At 38.4% G+C, this 17,953-nt stretch overlaps 1 protein-coding gene across 3 annotated transcripts in view; it reads left to right on the top strand.

The window, feature by feature from the left end:
• The first annotated feature begins 20 nt into the window (after positions 1–20).
• TTBK2 (tau tubulin kinase 2) overlaps positions 21–17,953 on the top strand; it is a 99,406-nt gene continuing 81,473 nt past the window's right edge. For all 3 annotated transcript variants that reach the window (XM_075105684.1, XM_075105683.1, XM_075105685.1), the window contains exon 1: positions 21–399. The gene's annotated coding sequence lies outside the window, so the exon portion shown is untranslated. The remainder of the gene's footprint in view (positions 400–17,953) is intronic.

Genomic DNA, 17,953 nt, shown 5'->3' with positions numbered 1-17,953 from the left:
GACGCGGCTGAGGGAAGGGCGAGAGCGGGGGGGGTGGGAGGCGGCGCGGCCGGGCTCCGGCCGGGACGGCCGCAGGGATGGCGGCGGCGGCGCGGGGGTTAACCCCTTTAGGGGGAGCCGTGGGCGCCACCGTAACCCCCTGAGCGTCCTTCCGCGCCGAGCGCAGCCGTTATCCCTCCCCGCGGGCGGGCCGGCGCCCTCCCGGTACCGCAGTCGCCATAGAGACCGCGCCGCACGCCATGGGGCGGAGGCTGGGCCGGGGGACGCTGCTGTAGCCCCCTGCCCGTCCCGCACACCATCCCCCCGCAGAGGCCGGCGGCGCCGGGACCTGCAGGGACTCGCCGTGCGTCACCCCAAGGAGCCGCCGCCGCCGCCGCCGCCGCCTCGGCCCCGTTCCAGGTGAGGAGACGCGGCGGCCGCCGCCAGTCCCGGCAGGCGGGCGGGGGAGTCTCCCGGGGGCGGGGGGTCCGGCCGCCTCAGCGGGGCGCGGCCGCAGGGTTCCTTAGCCGAACCTCCCAGCCTTTCCTGTGTGGGAGCCGCCTCGCCGTTCCTCTCCCCGCGGGAGCTGCGGGGAGGGGGCCCAGCCCGCCCCGAGGGGGGCTTCTGGCGGCGGGTCATGGGGGCGGGGCGCAGGCACGGCGGGGCGATCCCATCGGTGGAGTTAATGTCCGCGGGTCCGGCGGGCTTCGGCAGCGCTCATCGCCCCCGGGCCTCTACGGAGAATTCAAATTTATAGCCACAAGGTTTATTTTTTTTATGTCCCTCCCCTCGCTACAAGAAGGCAAACGGTACAGATATTTACGTGTTCTGATGGCGAAACATCATCTGTCTTTTAAAATAGCTGCGTCTGTATTTCCAGTTCTGAATTGTGGCGTGAGGGATGCATGTGTGGGCAAGGCTGGATGGGGAATCTGCCCGGCCGTCGTCTGGCGCTTTAAGTGCTGGAGCCATTAACAGCAGTTGCTTCAATATATGAATACAGATATGCCTGCCTAGGCCGCGGATGCGCTCGCTACGCTGATTAGAGTAAACACAGGCTGCATATTTAATAGATTTAAAAAACATTACTGTGTGCACTTTTAGCTTCAAGAAAAAGAAGATGGAGAAATACCTCGTTCCTAAGTGTACAGATGATCTCTGGAGCTGCAGCTGCATCCTAGTACCTCTGTTGTCACTCATGAGCAAAAGCAATGAGAGGACAAAGATCGGTGCAAGATCTCTGACCTCTGGCCTGAACCAGAGCAGTTGGGAACAACTGCTGGTGTGAACAGGGATGGATTAGCAAATATTAATATTATTAATGTATTATCCGGGGGGGAGGGATGGACACAAAGGCGAGACCCCTGACTGTAGCACAGCCTTTTGAGAACCTTCTGCTGTATTTGTAGTTAAGCTGGAAAGGTCTACAGAGACTGAGTTACAAAATAGGTTGTAATGGCTTTCTTAGTTAGACTGTATGTATGTGCAGAACCAGTTGAATTTCAGCTTAAATGTTCAGAAGTAGTAAGCTATATTGACAGGAGGGTTGAGACTCCTAAAATAAAACATACTCTATTTATTTTAAAATTACATTAGCTTTAAAGTGAGTGATTAGTTTCCATATTGCAGTTCTGGAAAAAAACGAGTAGAATTTCTGCATGTTCTGCATAGTTCATGCCATGCCTCTGCTGAACACATGTTGTGGTTGTAGGTATGTTACTTCATTTTAGCTGTTGTATCTGAGAAAATAAAAGGTTAGAGCTTATTTTGCTGCTCTTGTTTGATTTTGGAAATTTTTGGGGGGGTTTTAATGATGGGAACACATGGTACAAAGATATACAACATTTTTATTCTGTGTTAAATTGCACAGAATACTTTGTTGATGGTGAATCCTTTGTTTTGCAGTGTGATTTACAGTTAACAAAGTATTAAAACTTTCTTAACTTGTTAAATCAGAAGTATGCTTATGAACATTTGTTTGGCTTGTCAAAAAATTATATATATGGGAAAGTTTGACTGCAGTAGTATACATGTTCATTGGTCAAAAATTATTTTGAAAATAGTGCATCAAGATATCATAGTTTTAAAAACGTGAGATATAGCTTAAAAATATGATGGTGGAATAATTATTTCTGACAAATACTTTGTTCTTCTCTGATGTATTTCTGACATACCATTATGCTCTTGAAGTTCAGCATCTTTTTAAACTTTGTGTTTTGGAAATGACGGGGTTAGAATGAGAAGAACACGCTGAGTGACTGGAATACGGTGAGATTGGTTAGGTTTAGTGTAGTCACTGTCCTGCTGCTGCATGCTGCAGGCTCTGTTACCTCCAACATCGCAAATTCCAGAGAGTTTTTCCAACATGACTGATTAAATCAAGAAAGATTTTTGAGAATGACAAAAGAGAGCTGAATGGAGTTTTCCCTTTTTGAAACTGATTTCTAAACGATCAGCTTCTGCCAGTTCTACGTATATGTGTGCAGAAGGTTAAACATTTGCTTGGCGTGTGAGGTTACACTATATGGTATATTAATATACTCCTGTGTTTTCTGTGTTAACTAAGACTTGTTTATCTAGTGGGAATGAATTGATAGTCTGCAACAGGAGATGGGCAGTTTCTGTGTATTCCTGTGTGTTGCGTTGTCTCTCTCTCCTGCTCTGGGAAGGCACTACACAAAGCCTTTGTGTTTGGCTGGAGGGGAGGAGAAACAGCAGCCTTTTCAGTACAAGACACCAGGATTTGTAGTGGTCTCACAGGGATGTGTTGTTGTACATGGACCAGACACTGTCCTTCCTCCCTCATTCTAACTGTTAAAGCACTCGCAGCAGAGAAGCCTGAGCTTTGTTTGGTTGATCTCACAGAGTGGTGTGTTGTGCCATGGATCTAGCTGATCAGTCCGATGGGCCAGTTGTTAAAGTATAGATGGCCAAGAATTAAAATGTGCAAAATTGACTAAATGCAAGGTGTACATTAAGGAATCCAAGAGCTACAGGTCATGTTGTGTTTAGAAATGACTTAGTATCAACTTGATTTCTTGTCTGTGATTGCGATGACAGAAACTTGTTCAAATGGTTAATCTTTTATTTGTTTTTCTTTTGTTTAACAGTTTAGTATCTAGGTAACTTAAATGGGAATTAAATGTGTTAACTTTAAGAAGAGGAAATAAAAATTATTTTGGTTGGATGAGAGAGTACAACTAAATGGAGCAGTTTCATTGTTCTGCTTTCCATGCACTAACAGTGAGCTTTAATGGTTGTACTGTATTTTGTGTCATGCAGTGGTGGAATAAAAGTTAACTTCCCTCTCTTTGTTGGAAACACTGAATCTCGAAACCGAAGTAGTGGAAAGCTCAAGCAGTAAAATCTGACCTTTTGACATTTCACCTCTTGATCAGGTTGAGTATATTTCTACCGTTTTTGAGATGTTGTGCAAGTCATAACTCTCAATAACTTATTCTCCAAACTTGTCGTTCAATTAATAGAGACAAATCTTTGAAAACCTGGAGGAATTTTTGGGGGAGAAGGGAGAGATTGAATTTGAAGGAGGGTACACTGGGAAACCGAAGAAGGCTTTAGCATTTTTAACAAAACTGTATCTTGTGAAGAATTAAAAAACGTGTTTATTGTTACGTTCAGGCATGTTCTTCTGTGGTTCTTGTGCTGCATGGCTGAGAACAATTTTGTGATGAAAAGCATTGCTCAGATGCTATTTCATGCTGTTGCTTTGTCTCTGAAGAGATTAATCAATTATTGAGAATTAGTTTATTTGCACTGATGAGGAACTCCATCCGGTAATTCTTCCTTTTGGAGAAATGTGTGTATGTTGCTCAGCCTTGCATTTGAGTGCAGGAGAAGCTTCTGAGTAGTTGGAAGAGTTGAAGGCTGGCTAGGTTTTAATGGATGAAGTTAACCAGCTCACCAATGGTATTGATGAGGAAAGTAATTTTTTCCAATACAAAGCTGTCTGCTGTATAAAGGGTAAAATATGCTGAACTTACTTTGAGAGCTTATAAAAGATGTGAAGTCTTTTTAATATGAGGCCTTTTTTTGTATCTGGACGTTGCAAAGGGGTTTCTTACTTGTGCAGGGACAAATTACTTTCTGGAGCTAACATGGGATAAAACCAAAATGATGAAGGTTGGTGTCCTCCCGGTCTGTTTAAACTGAAATAATTTTATTATGGTTTTGATGCATTTTTCTCAAAACTGAAGTTACACAAAAATTGTATCCTGTGTTAATGGACTTGTTCCACTGGACTCATCCATGGTTAGGAAAGATCTTGCCTTTTAGAGTTTGTGTCTTTTCAGTACTTGGGAATTGCCTCCAGTTAGCAGCTGCTTATTGATTCTGAAAGAGGGGTTCGTTCTGCTCTCTGTCACTTCCCAGATAATTCTCAGATAATGTTTGTTTCTTCTGTCATGCAGTCTCTCAGGGTATTAACATGTTGTGAGGGTTTCAGCAACACTTACTTGGTACGATATTCTTCAGCAGTGTAGTAAGAATGAGGCTGCTTTGTTGCATGGTGTATCAGCAGGATGTGTCTTGTTGCAGCTGTTAAGTTTACTGCTATAGCAATGCTTCAGATGCCACTCTTGGCGAGCCGTACAGCTTCTGTGCGAATTAAGTATGTCTGTTCAGCTTCACAGTGTTGAAGTATTTAAAAAAAAAAAAAAAAAAAAAAAGAGGGGGAGGTATGATTTATAAATAGAGCTGCTTCATTTCAGCATCAAACTGGTCACTTTTTAGAGTGTATTTGTATTGTTATTTTGTTTTAAATAACATTATGTGGAATTATTTGTGTCTTGAAATAACTAATTTTCCTGTCTTTCCATTTGTCAGCATCCTGAGTTAAATAGATCCAGAATGGGCATTATCAACTGATTGAAATTGTATCAGATGAGGAATGACTGTGGTACTCCTTGAGTTTTGTTGTATGCCTTTTTTTATGTGACACTTTGATTTTTCCGTTTCCAGTAGTCTATAAAATCAAAGTATAATGCCCTAAGTCGAGTAAGCCTAGAACAAATTGGCATGTCGTACTCTGAGAGCTGAAAGAGGGGAACTGATATTGGATCACAATTCTTTTTCTGCATAAAATTTATCTACTGTTTTGTTAAGCTTTAGAGATCGTTGTGATAATCATGATGATTTGGGTGAAATTATAGTTTTACAGTTTTGAGCAAGATGGTGTTTCCAGTGGGGAGACCTGAACCGTTCGTCTGGATGGAGAAAAATAATGAAAGAATCACATGATAGATCAGTGCGATGAAAGTATTTATTGGTCTTGTGGGAGAAGTGTGCTAGCTAACCCAGTCAGTTCTTGTCTTGACAAGGCAAGAACTAAGAAATTGATGCTGAAGCTGAGCAGCAAGCCATGAGCCTCCCACAGTAAAGCAGATGCATGCAGGAAAGAAGCTCCATTGTTGACTGTCTCGTGCTGGTTGTCATTTATTTATAGATATACATAGCTATAATCATATTTCTCATGTGTTAGGTCCTGCGGATGAAATTGCACATTATTGTTTAGCCAGTCTAACAGCTTGCTGCTGTTTGTAAGTGGAAGACGATGTCCTCTGCCTGTGCCTTTTTTAGTGCCCATTGACCTCGGAGCCGCACTGATTCAACTTGCTAACTTGACAGAGAATGACTGTAAGAAGGGAGTTGTTTATGTTGCTTTTTTGCTGAGATAGATTTATAACTCTTGCTAGGTCATGCTGTTATGTGCATCTTCACCCTGAATGTCTATCTGAGGTAGCAGTCCTAACCAGATCCTTTCTGTTACTGTAGCCTGGCTGCTTAGCTGATAGGCCTTTCTGCCTATTGTCAGCTTGGGGAGGAAGCAAGAGAAGGAGGAACATTTTATCCAAAAGGCTTGCCTTGAGGTGATGCTGCACTCCCTTCTCCGTTGATCAGAAGGAAATTTGGGCTAGATGCTAAATTCAGGCTAGACATTTCTCCCTGTTGTCCATATTGTTCTTATGTATTTCATTAGTTTTGAGCCTAGGATACCTCAGTCATGTGGCTGTGCTTCTCTACCTGTCTCCAAAGACTGGACTAACCTTTCCCTTGATGAGTCAATTTTCCCTTGTCCTCCCTCTGCAATCGGGGAGCAACTGTACTGTGGCTGCCTGGTTGGAATAGGTAGAATAAATCAATTGTATCGTGAGAACCTGCATCGGCATGTAACGACTCCGTGAAATATTTAATTTTTCCTGGAGTAAAGGTTTGGACAGAGCTGACTTATTGTCTGAATCGGGACCAGAGCCTGCCATACGAGTAGCCCTAAGGTAGATATTGCTTATATTTGGTGCTGACCTATTATAATGTGCTCTTATATTCCTTGCTCTGAAAGAGGTGAAAGCTGGAATCTTGGTCTTAAGAGAAGTAATAACTATATTCTTATTTATAACCTATATTATTACTATTCTAGTTCCTAGTATTAATAAAAAAAAGTACACAGATTTCACCCATATCATTGTATGTTTCCTGTTTCTCAGTAGAAATCGCATAATCCTGCTTGCCATATGATTGCATATCCACCATGTTCTTTTACTGAGTAGAAATTAATATTTGTTTAAATAATAATTTCAAAATGAAGACGTATCTCACCACAGTTTAGAATTGAATATCCTTAAAGCAAATTTCATGACTGTTGGTGTATTACCAAAGGAAAAAAAAAAGAAAAAACTTATAACTTGTGTTGATAAAATTGTATTTCTTACAAGTAAATTCAAGAGCCTATAGAATACTGTTATTATTTTAGGGTTATTTCACTTTTGTGATTATGGTGTCATGTGCTATTATTACCATTTCTAGGAAATTAAATCTGCACTCAGTAGTAAAACTTCTAGTTTTAGACATTTTAGTTGTATAGATCAAGTGTTTAAACATTCAAAAGATAGAAATTGCAGATTATATGTCAACAATGCAACAAGGATTATTTTTAAAGACCAAGAGTTAATTCTGAAAGATTTGGTATTGAATGTCTGTCCTTACACACAGCGAATATTTCTTAAAACCTGTGATACCGATGTGTAATACTTTTTATTATTTAAGTAAGGATGAAATGAAAGGCTGTCATGGTTTTTGGGAAACTTTGTTGTTGCATTCTTAGGAATAGTTTTGCATTTGTTTAGCAGACAGTTAAAATCTGAGCTTGCTCTGTTAGCTCTTCTGATGTGTAAGAAACTCACATAACTTTTGAGAGTTTCTCAATACCCATGTTTATAATACATAACTTACTGATTCTTATGCCCTATCATTCTGCCATATTTTATTTTTTCAACTGATCCCTGGACTGTTGAAAAGTACTTTTGTGGGCTTAGGGTAGTCTCAGCGTACTAAATGTGCGTGGGATAATTATATTTTCATAATGAAATATTCTTGTAGAGTTAATTTTCAAAGATTAAAAACTCATCACTTATCTCAGCCTGTCTGCTTTAAGACCAAGGGAACTGCTGTGGTTACTGAGGCTAACTTCGTGCTTAACACTGGCTTCCCTAGGACTTCTATGAATTACATGTGCTAACAGTAGTTGAATAAGAGCATATGATTTAGAAAATCATTCCACTGTCTTTTAAGCATTATCAATAATGAGGAATCCACTGAAATAATTAATGAAGTATTCTCATAGCAGAATATCTTTATTGACTAAAATTAAAGACCTTGAAGATCTTTTTATGTTTGTAGTAATCTAAAGGTTCAACCTTTAACGCGTATGATTTTGTATGTCAGAATGAAGATCTCTTGTAATTTCTCACACTAAAGCAATTTTTATTAGATAATCTGAAGGAATTGAGCTTCATAATTTTGACACTTAATGCATACTCTCCAGTATTTTAATAATTTGGTTTTCTGCATCTTTTTGTTTTTTTTTAAAAAAACAAAAAATCTTCTCTTGAAATGTGAACCATTGTAGCAATCCTACAATGAGCAGAGAGAAAGGTATTATGAGCTCCCTCAGTATTTATTTGCCTACACATCCGTAGTTGTCATAACCTTAACACTACAGCAGATGCATTTATCAAAAGTGACTGATTATCTCTATCGTGTTAGGTGATGTTTCCATTTATTCTTTGCTCCTTGATGTATAATGTAATCTTTTATCTGAGTTGGAACATATGTAGGTTGATTGCAGTCCATTAAACAGTTGATGCAATTTGTTCTCTACCACTTCCTCGTCTCAGTATTAGCTACGAACTAGTTTGTTCCCCCCCCCCCCTCGTAAAAAATGTTTCAGTATAAAGTCAGGAGTTGATTCTTATGGGACTAATTAGAGAAATATTAGTTCAGTTAATTTATGGTTATAACTTGGGACCTATTATTTAATGTGTGAACTGTTGATTTTCTGCCGATTTAGTTTCTTAAAAACAACTGTGCTGTGTGGTACAAACTTACATGTCTTACAGAAGTATAAGTGCCATAATAACTATTAACTTTATAGGCCAAACTTGTAATGTCATCGTAAAAAGTTAGTTTGACAAGAAGGGGAACTTTGGTTGAATGGCAGTAATTATATGGTCTTCCTTTAATTCTTTAATACTCAAGTCCTCTAATTTGCTTGGAATTGATATCAAGCCGATGGTCCATAGCTACCGAAGTAATTTTATTTATCTTTCCAAACATTAACATTAACTGTCTTCTCGAGTTTCCTGTGTTTCAGGAGTCTGTTGGAATCTGCAATGGCAAATCACAAATCTCCTTGAACATTCCTGTCAAAATGAAAGTTATTCAAACACCTTCTCAACCTGTCTGACTTAGGAGCATCTGCCTAATGTTTATCACAGGAGTGGAAGATGCATCAGCGTCGTGATGCGCCTCCCTGACCCTTCTGAGTGACTGAGCCCCTCCGACGCCCACCTGGCTGCCCCCACTGCCAGTCCCTGCCAGTGGTACCAGCTAGGGTGCTGACCGGCCTGGCGCCCAAAGGTCGACCGACAGCGCCTGTTTCTGGGAGCCACCTGGGCACTGGGCCGGGAGGCAGTTACTTCATGACGAAAAGGCAGCCACCACTGACGGTGGCATCGCTTTTTCACATATCATTATATCCTGGGGCTTGCACAGAAAATCTTTATGCAGTTGCCACCTATACTGGAAGAAAATTCAACAGTGAAAGAAGTTTTCCCAGAACCACAGCTCCTGGCCTTTTAGCAGCCCCAGTCGTGCTAAGCTCATCATCAGAAGCAGATTCCTAGTCATCCAAATTATACCAAATGTATCTATACCATCCTTGAGTAAGAGATATAAACTTTTCCAATGCACTTCTATAATGTTTCACTGTAAAGTGAAGCTGAAGCCATCACTGTGCATCACAGTGAACTTCCGGACAGTGCATCATGGGCAAAAACATGAATGTACTTGTAGCTTAGCGATTTTCACAAAACACCTGTTTTGTCATCTCAGCTCTGGCCTCAAGAGAACCCTATAAAACAGCCTCCAAAGATGAACCTGGAAAATAACACTAACATCTATAAACAACTTCCAGCTTATTATAGATGTTAGTTTCATTTTTACCTCCATGTCCTGCTAATTGCTGTTTCTGTCGTCTTCCCCACACTGTTTGCTTTCTTATGTATTTTAAAGGTGACTATTGATAGCACCATTTTTAATTATTAGTAAACATAAACCACCTTATTTTAGTAATTCACTTTTACAAATACCTTACCCCATTAATTTGCATCTATATGTAGCTTCGTTGCCAAATTTGTTGCCATTTTATATAAGTAATTATGGCTAAAGACGCAAATCCTCATTGATGCAATTATGAAGTTCTGTATTCCCATAAAATATGTAATAGTGTGTATGTATGTACACATAATATATATAAAAATAATGTAAACATATGTGTGTGTATATATAAAATATAAAATGTGATGTGTGTGTAGATATGTTCTATATATGTACATGCATGTATGTGTATGTATATATATGAAAGTAAGTTATGTAATATTCTTTATTACAAAGTATGTTAGTATGGCAGTATTATAAAGAATACTACATTTTTGATTCCCTGCACTGATTTTTGCTTTGATGTAGATATACCTCAGAGCCTTGATGCAGAGCAGAAGCTACTAAGCTTTGGTGGCCTCATTAGCAATTATGAGGAAGTAGTAATGTGAACTGGGAGAGAAGCAAGGTAAAGGAGTGCCACTGTGCTAGAAGGTGTTTGCAACATCTGGCATCTTCCTCCTCCTCCTCTTTTCCTATCCAATTCCTTTTCCTCAGGCCTTTCTTGGAGAGAGTTTTGGATGCCTTTGTGCTGTGAGGACTCCATGGCTCTCAGGCAAGAGCCTGAATTTCTTGAGATGACTGCTCTTCTGTGCAGTGTGAAGCAATTCCGCACAGGCTAGAGCAAAGAATCTGAATTAATAAGTAAGGGAACCTGGGGGAGGCAGGTGTAGAGTTATTTTAAAAAGGCAAAGAACAGAGGATTAGTTTCCTTTTATTTATTTAGGCTTTGTGTGTATGAATTAGATTGCTTAGCCTTTAACCATGGCGATAGAAAATAACTTCTATGAATTGTTTTGTTTTAAATCCATGACATGTTTTGATGTTTGCTTCATTTCTTATGTATCACCATATGCACGGCAATTTTATTCCACGCACACAATTTTATTTCATGCACACAAAACAACTAACTAGTCTCTAGTTAGTTGATTGAAACACTTTCCTTTTTTGAGAGTATGGCTATTGCTCTATCCACGGGTGCTTTTTTTTGCTTAAAAGCAAGATGTAAGTCTCTCACATCCTTTTTTTGATTTCTCAGCTTTAAAATAGTTACTCAATAGTTGTTAGTAGCTATTGAGCTCTTATTGTTAGCTACCGGACTGAAGCAAAGCTACTGGACTGAAGCAAATTAAAAACACTTTTTACACTTCAATACTGCAGCCCTTGACACTTAAGTAAAACTGAAAATGCACCTGAGACTTGAATCTCTTCTCTTGTTCCCATCACCAGCAACCTCAGCTTAACAAGCTTTTCAGGGACAGGTTGTCTTTTTGTCAGACTTGACAACTGATAATGCCCAACAAATGAATTAAAAAGCGTACTTCTGGTTTTTTTTCCCCTATGCTGTAGGGTCTTTTAGGGTTTTAAATATTTAATAATGTGGTAAAAGCCCAGTCCTCTTGGGGAAGGAAGTTCTATGTCAGCAAAAGTGTGTGATCGCTTCTTTAGCAAACAATGCAGAAATCTTTGTATCATTCCTTGTTGCATGCACCTATCAAAAATAGGTGTATATGTGCTGAATGTAATTAGGAAAACAAAAAGCCTTAATCCAGTGGTAAGAACTGAACAAAGAAGCCTACGTGGTATTGCATGTAATCAGGATTTGCCTCTCTGATGTGCTTCCTGTGAGAAATGTAGCAAATATTAGAATTTAGCTGAAGTTCAGAGATTTCTTATTAAATTATGTTGAATGTCTAAAACAATTTAGAAAAGTGAAAAGAACGTTAAGAGGCGTGAATATTGTATCAAGTAGCAACAGAATTATAGGAATTCTTGTCCAGTTTTTCATCAGTTTTACACTGTAACTTATTTGTGGGAGGACAGTCATGTCTTCCCAGTTGTTTTACAGCAATTGTTTGTGGCTGTTCATGAGAGAGTTCTTGTTTTGTTTTTTTTTTTTAAATTTCTTTTGGCTAAATTAAACACAATATTGAAGTTCCCTGAAGTAACATAAAGTAGATGTGAAAAACACAGTTGTGGCTGTTTAGACCCTTGCTCCTCTTCATGCTTAGACCTCTAGCAGCCTAAAATTTTTGTCCTGTAGCCTGTATAAAAACCACTGTCATAAGTTTTTTCTGCTGCCAGAGGTAACAAACAATTTTAAAATGAAAGTTTTACTTTGTATTCTAACTGTAGCATTGCTGTACCTGACCATCAGTGAGTTCAGATGCATTCTGTGAATTGTCATTGTTAAAACTGTGATCCTGGATGCCTGCACCAGCTTTATTAAGAGAAAGATAGCCTTGAGGTTAGGAGATGTGTATTAATGTGTTGGTTTTCTGTGTACAAGCTATAGAATTATTTGAGTTGTAATGATTAGAGGCATTTCCAAGTCTTTTCTGAAGCCAGATACAGGGAGGAAAAACCATCCCTTGTCTAATCAATTTCTTTGATCAGTTAGCTGTAGTATGTTTTTTATCATACTGAAGTTGTTTAACAAAGTGGCATGGTAACATGATAACAGCAGAGATAACGGAATTGTCTTTTTAGGGTTGACATAGATGCACTTGGCATGACTTCTTTGGCATTTGTAGGATAAAGTAATGGAAAAATAGTATGTAGTATGTAATCCCATGGATGAGACAGGTTTGCTGTTTCCACCTGACCAACATGTGGAAGTCATCCATGATCCATGTAGCTCTGGAGGTTCATCTGCTCATGATCATCACTATTTAATCACACCATTGTTTAAAGTTCTACTAGCTCAGCTCTATGCATGCTTAAGACTCCCTATTGACTGAGAAGTGTTTAGAGGTATTGGGAAAAAAGACCTGTTTGTCATTTAACAGATGACTAAGTCTGTATATTTTTAGTGTATTTTTGAATTAAAATCCTTTTGCAGATTCCACAAGTTTTTCTTGTTATTAAGATGGTTCTAAATAAATGAATTAACGTTATTTTGGCATAACTTCTGTCTCTGGGACAAAAAAAAATTATTAGAGTGCATTGTATAAAGCAAGGCTTTTAGCTAGGCTGGAGAGGAAAAAAAATAAATTCTTGGCAGTAGTAATGTCCAGCTAAGCTTTACTTTACAGATACACGTAGGTACTTTAAACTAGCATTGCCACCTTGAAACCTATTCTACCCATTCACCCTCTATCCTTGTAGAAGGATTTGTACTGACCTAGCTTAAAACTAAACTTTTCTGAAAGGGTTAGTATTATATGTTCCTTAGTCCAGTTCATCTTGTGGTCTGGAGCATTAAGGCCAAGTCTTGATGTGCTGGATGAAGCTGTTAGTCGGGAACAAAGAACTGGTCACACGTGTGAAGGCTAATGGAAGCCTTGGCTGCAGTGATGGTGAGACAGTGGGTTAAGACCAAAGGGAAGTGAGGAAAATGAGAAGCAGAAGAGGGACATGAGACTTTGAGACATTGAGAAGAGCATACTTTGGCTTATTCAGAAAACGAATGCATGAGATTCTGTGGCAGGCTGCTCAGAAGTTTACAAGGTCTGAGGACATTTTTCTGCAATTCTGTTGGTAGAGTAGAATGAGCAAAAAATGATGTGCTTCTCTGGACTCTTAGGAATACCAGTCTGTTTTGTGAAATGAACCTCCAGTTTAGAAAAGTTACTAAAAAAACTACGTGCCTGCTGCCAAAATGTGGATCTGAATCTTTCTGTCATGTGGTGTAAATTGCAAGTGCAACAGAAATAGGAAGAAATTTAGAAAGTACTTTCTAAACTGATTGGGGTTATTTGGTTGTTTGAAAGAGCTGTTTTAATTCAAGTGGCAGTACTTAGTTGTGATATCATTTGAGTATGTTTATATGATGTTAAGTGGTTTTGATAACACTGTACATTTTAATGTTTCAGTCTTTTGTGTAATAGAGTATTCTATGAATAGCCTTTTTTTCTGTAGCAGTAGGTATAATTTAAAACTTTACATTATTACAACATAGGATTTTACCAAAAGGAGTATTATAAGAAACTATTTATATTTATGTAAGAATATAAATGTGATCATAACCATTTAAACAAAATGAATATCAATGAATTGTCACCAAAACTGAGATGCATTTAATAGCCTATGGATGGTTTGATCTCTGCTATAGTTAAAATTGCTCCAAATCCCATACTACACTGTGACTGCTCCAAGCCATGTTTCCTTTAATTTTTTTAATGTAAGTTAACATTTTTTAAAAAATACATGGAAACTAATTTTTAAAAGGGCCATTATTCTGTATTTTTTAAAACACATATTGTAATAGACTTTGAGGCTTCAGCTGAGGAGCATGTTTCTAATTTTACTGGTTGACAGGATCACAAACCTAGTATGTGTAATGATACCAAATTTAATGAGTATTCAGCTTCAATCATAAGAGAAAAAAGATTAGCGATTATGGAAGATCATTGAAAGTAGCGAGCCTGTACTACAGCTGCAAGTTATGAAATCAACATAATTTCATTGCTGTTCACAGAGTGGCTTGATGCACCTTTATTAGAGGTAGAATTCAAGCTTATAATATTAGTGATTGGTATTAGTTTTTAATGTGCATGTGAAAATCTGCATTTGAAAGGGAAGCCTGATGCTGGAGGGAATAGGAAATATAGCAATTGGTGAGAAAAGTGTCACAAGTAGAGACAATGAGACTAGAGGCTAAACTCAGCATAAAATAGAAGGGGCAGCTTGTGGAAAATAGAAGTTGCAATAATGGAACAAATTGTACTTGGAGATACTGAGTGTTTCTTGCATACAAGGGTTTATAATTTTTTTTTTTCTTCAAAATAACCACTTCACAGACATGCCAGAAAAAAAAAGAGTTTACTTGAGTTGAAATCGTTTGCTTTCTGTTGTCATTCTCGCAACAGTTAGTTAGTCAACAGTTTTAGAGTTAGAGCACTTTTAAATAACTGACAAAAGATTGTGCACAATAATTTAATTCAAATTACAGCTCATCAATTCACATTATTTGAATTTATGGTGTTACAGGGAGCAGAATTTCTCAGTCCTCTCTCCATCTTCCCAAACTTAATGTATTGAATATAAAATTCTGGAGCAGACTCAAGGTCTGTATTCAACATTGGTCATAAGTGGATGCCTAAGGAAAAGTATAAGAACAGAGAAGACATACATGATACTTTCCTCTAGTACTTTTCCATTTTCTGATAAGGGACCTCCTGAGCTGAATATGCTTAATATGTATTTTCAGCAACCCGTAGTAGTTTTCTTTTTCGTATAGATATCCAATGTCCTCTTGAATCACTGTAAACCTTTATCATTCACAGTATCCACTAGCAAGAAGTTGCACAGGTTAGCAGCTAATTAATGAAGAACTCCTTCCTCGTGTTTGTTCTGAGCCTGGCTCCTCCTGAGCTCTTTTGCTATTTTTTAGTTCCTTTATTGAATGAGACTGTGAATAATTGATTCCTAGCGAACCTCTCCATGCCCCTAGTATTTTGTAGACTTCTGTTAAATGCCCCTATCTACTTCCCATCAACTCTCAAAAAAATTGTCGTTCATTACTTCATGTGAAAAGTAGTCTGTATCTCTGAAGATCTTGCTTCTCTTTTTTTTTTTTTTTTTTTTTGAGGTAGGAAGGACTGGAATTGCATAAAATATGCAAGGTATCAGTGAGCCATGGACATATACACGATATTCATGTTGTCATCTGCTTTGTCTGAATTCCTAACATTGATATTTTTTTTTGGACTGCTGTTTATCATTGAGTTGCCAGCTTTTGTAACTGTCTATCATAATACAAAGATGTTACTCTCAACTGCTAATAGCTTCTCATATTGTTAGTGAGAAGTTAGGATTATTTTTCTGATATACGTAATTTTACATTTACCTACACAGAACCTCCCTAATCATTTTATTGCCTGGTTATTCACTGCCATAAAGTCACTCAACAGTTTCTCACACTTGTCCCTCATCTTTTCTTTAAAAAAACAGTCACATATCAGTGTCAGCCAACTTTTGTTACCTTAGTTCTCATCCTGTTTTTCTTGAACTGCACGGGTCGTATCCTGCTCCATTCTACTTGTAGTCTTTCCACTGTGTGAAATGGCTGTTCAGTCCTCCGTTTCCTGCCTTGTAGCTAGTTATTTTTTTGTGTAAGGGACTTGCCATGTCAGTTTGGTTTCTTTAAAAAGGCTTTGTCAAATACATTTTAAGAATCCAAATAGACTTTCTTTGGATCATTCTTGCCCACATGTCTGTCTGTCTCTTTTAAGAACTCTGAGATTTGGAGGGTGGCACTTTGTTTTGTCAAAGCCATGTTATCTTCTCAGCTGTATCACTTTTATTCAAGTGTTCAGTAATTGCATTTGACATTACAGTTTCTATTAATTTGCTGGATACAAATATTGGATTTCCAGGCCTGAAGCTTATTGGATGTCCTGTGTGACCCTTTTTAAAAATTGGCAATATATTTGCCACGTTCCAATCCTTACGTGCCAGTGCAGGTATAAATGAGAGGTTATGTACCATCATAAATAGATCGGCTATTTAATTCTTAAGTTTCTTTTAAATCTAGCTAACTATCTCCTGACACTGGTGACATTACTTTAAATTTTGTTTTACTTATTCCCTATTCTTTTCTTCAGTCACTGATGCGATTCAAAAAGAATCTGATCTTCTGATGTGTTTCAAAAAGAAGTGTTGCGTTCTGGATATTTTCTCATTTTTTCCTCACTGTCAACACAGATGCAAAAAATCATTGAGCTTCTCTCTTGTAGTCTTACCTTCTTTGAATACGCTTCTTACACCCTCACCATTTATTGGTACTACATATTCTCTGGCAAGCTTTCTATTCCCATTGTCTGAAGAAAGATTAGTTGTAATGTATTTTATTTTCCTTCCTCAGTCTGTTTTGCTGTCTCTGTGGTGCTTCTGCACTTGGTGTAATTTAACATTTCTTTTATTGTTTTTTTCTACTTAGAAATTTCTTATCCTGCTGTTCATTCATGTTGTCTTTATTTTGATCTTTTTGAAGTCTTTCTTAATTGATGTTTTATGCTTTGCTTCCTACTTGGTTGATGTTAGAGAGACTGCTTGGTTTGCATGACCAAAATAAAGCAGAAATGGGAGATACGGTCAGGCAGTATCTCTAAAAAATGTGACCGTGAATTATGTTACATGCTGAATAATGATCTTTTGAAGAAGGATTGTGTTTAGATATCCAAGGAATCCATTCCAAATTTGAAAGCAGAGCCATTAATGATCCAGGATTATGAGTCAGGTTTTCTATATGGGAATAATTTGTGCAAAAAATATTACTTTAATGTAACCTGAATTAAAAATGTAAATATTGAGCTTGATAGCTCATCAGCATAAGTATAGCTCTCTGTGCTGTAGCATGTACTCACAGGTGATCTAGAAAAGACACAAACACCAAAGTAACAAAGTCTGGTGATACAAGGGTATTAAAATTAGTAAAGGTGAAGACCAGGAAGAGCTGGAGAAAGACCTTGCAACTCTGAGGTAAGGATAAATGGAAGTTATCATGAAGCGGTTCATGTAGGAAAAAATCATTTTAAAATTTACACAGTGATGAGCTTACTTCTCTGGAATGGGGTCTTGCAGGTTCTCTGGAAATAGCACGTCAGTGTCTATATAACAGTGCTGGTCTCCGCATCTCAGAGGGGACATAGTAGAACTGGAAGAAGCACACAGATGGTGATAAAAATCAGTGAAAGACTAAATAGGTGAAGAGGTAAATGAGGGGTCATATGGTAGCAGTGTATTCCCTGTGTAGGAATAAGAGGTGAACAGGGAGCAACTGTAATCTCTAACAAAACTGCCTTCCACTACAAGGGTTAGTGAACCTCAAATGTAACTAGCAGAAGACAAATTGGAAACAAAGATGTGCTTCTTCCCACAGCATGCAGTTAAGTTACGATTTACTTGCAGTAGAGTGTTATGGATACTAAGAGTTTTCGTGGGTTCAGAAAAGATCTGATGAACTCAGAAATGAAAAATCTTAAATACCGTCTTTGGCTCAGAAAGTGTTTTGTGTCACAGCTCACTATATTCTCAGAAAATATTCTGGGAAAGTGTGTTTATATGCTTTCTGTGTCCTTGTATTCTTCCCTAGACGTCTGCTGGGGGCCATAGAAGGAAATTGGGCTGGGTGGATCTTTGATCTAATGCAGCCTGTCTGCTGTTGTGATTAGCTGTCCATGCTAGTTTTCTACTGTCTAACCTAATTTTTTTCTGCTGCTGCAAATTAAGTTGATATTTTCGGATTTGTCCCAACTTTAAATGCCTTTGCCAAAGTTCCATTTCAGTTTTTTAATACCTG

Source organism: Phalacrocorax aristotelis, chromosome 10 (genome assembly GCF_949628215.1).
Source record: "Phalacrocorax aristotelis chromosome 10, bGulAri2.1, whole genome shotgun sequence".
Classification (NCBI taxonomy): Eukaryota; Metazoa; Chordata; class Aves; order Suliformes; family Phalacrocoracidae; genus Phalacrocorax; species Phalacrocorax aristotelis.
This window is presented reverse-complemented; position numbering and strand designations above follow the sequence as displayed.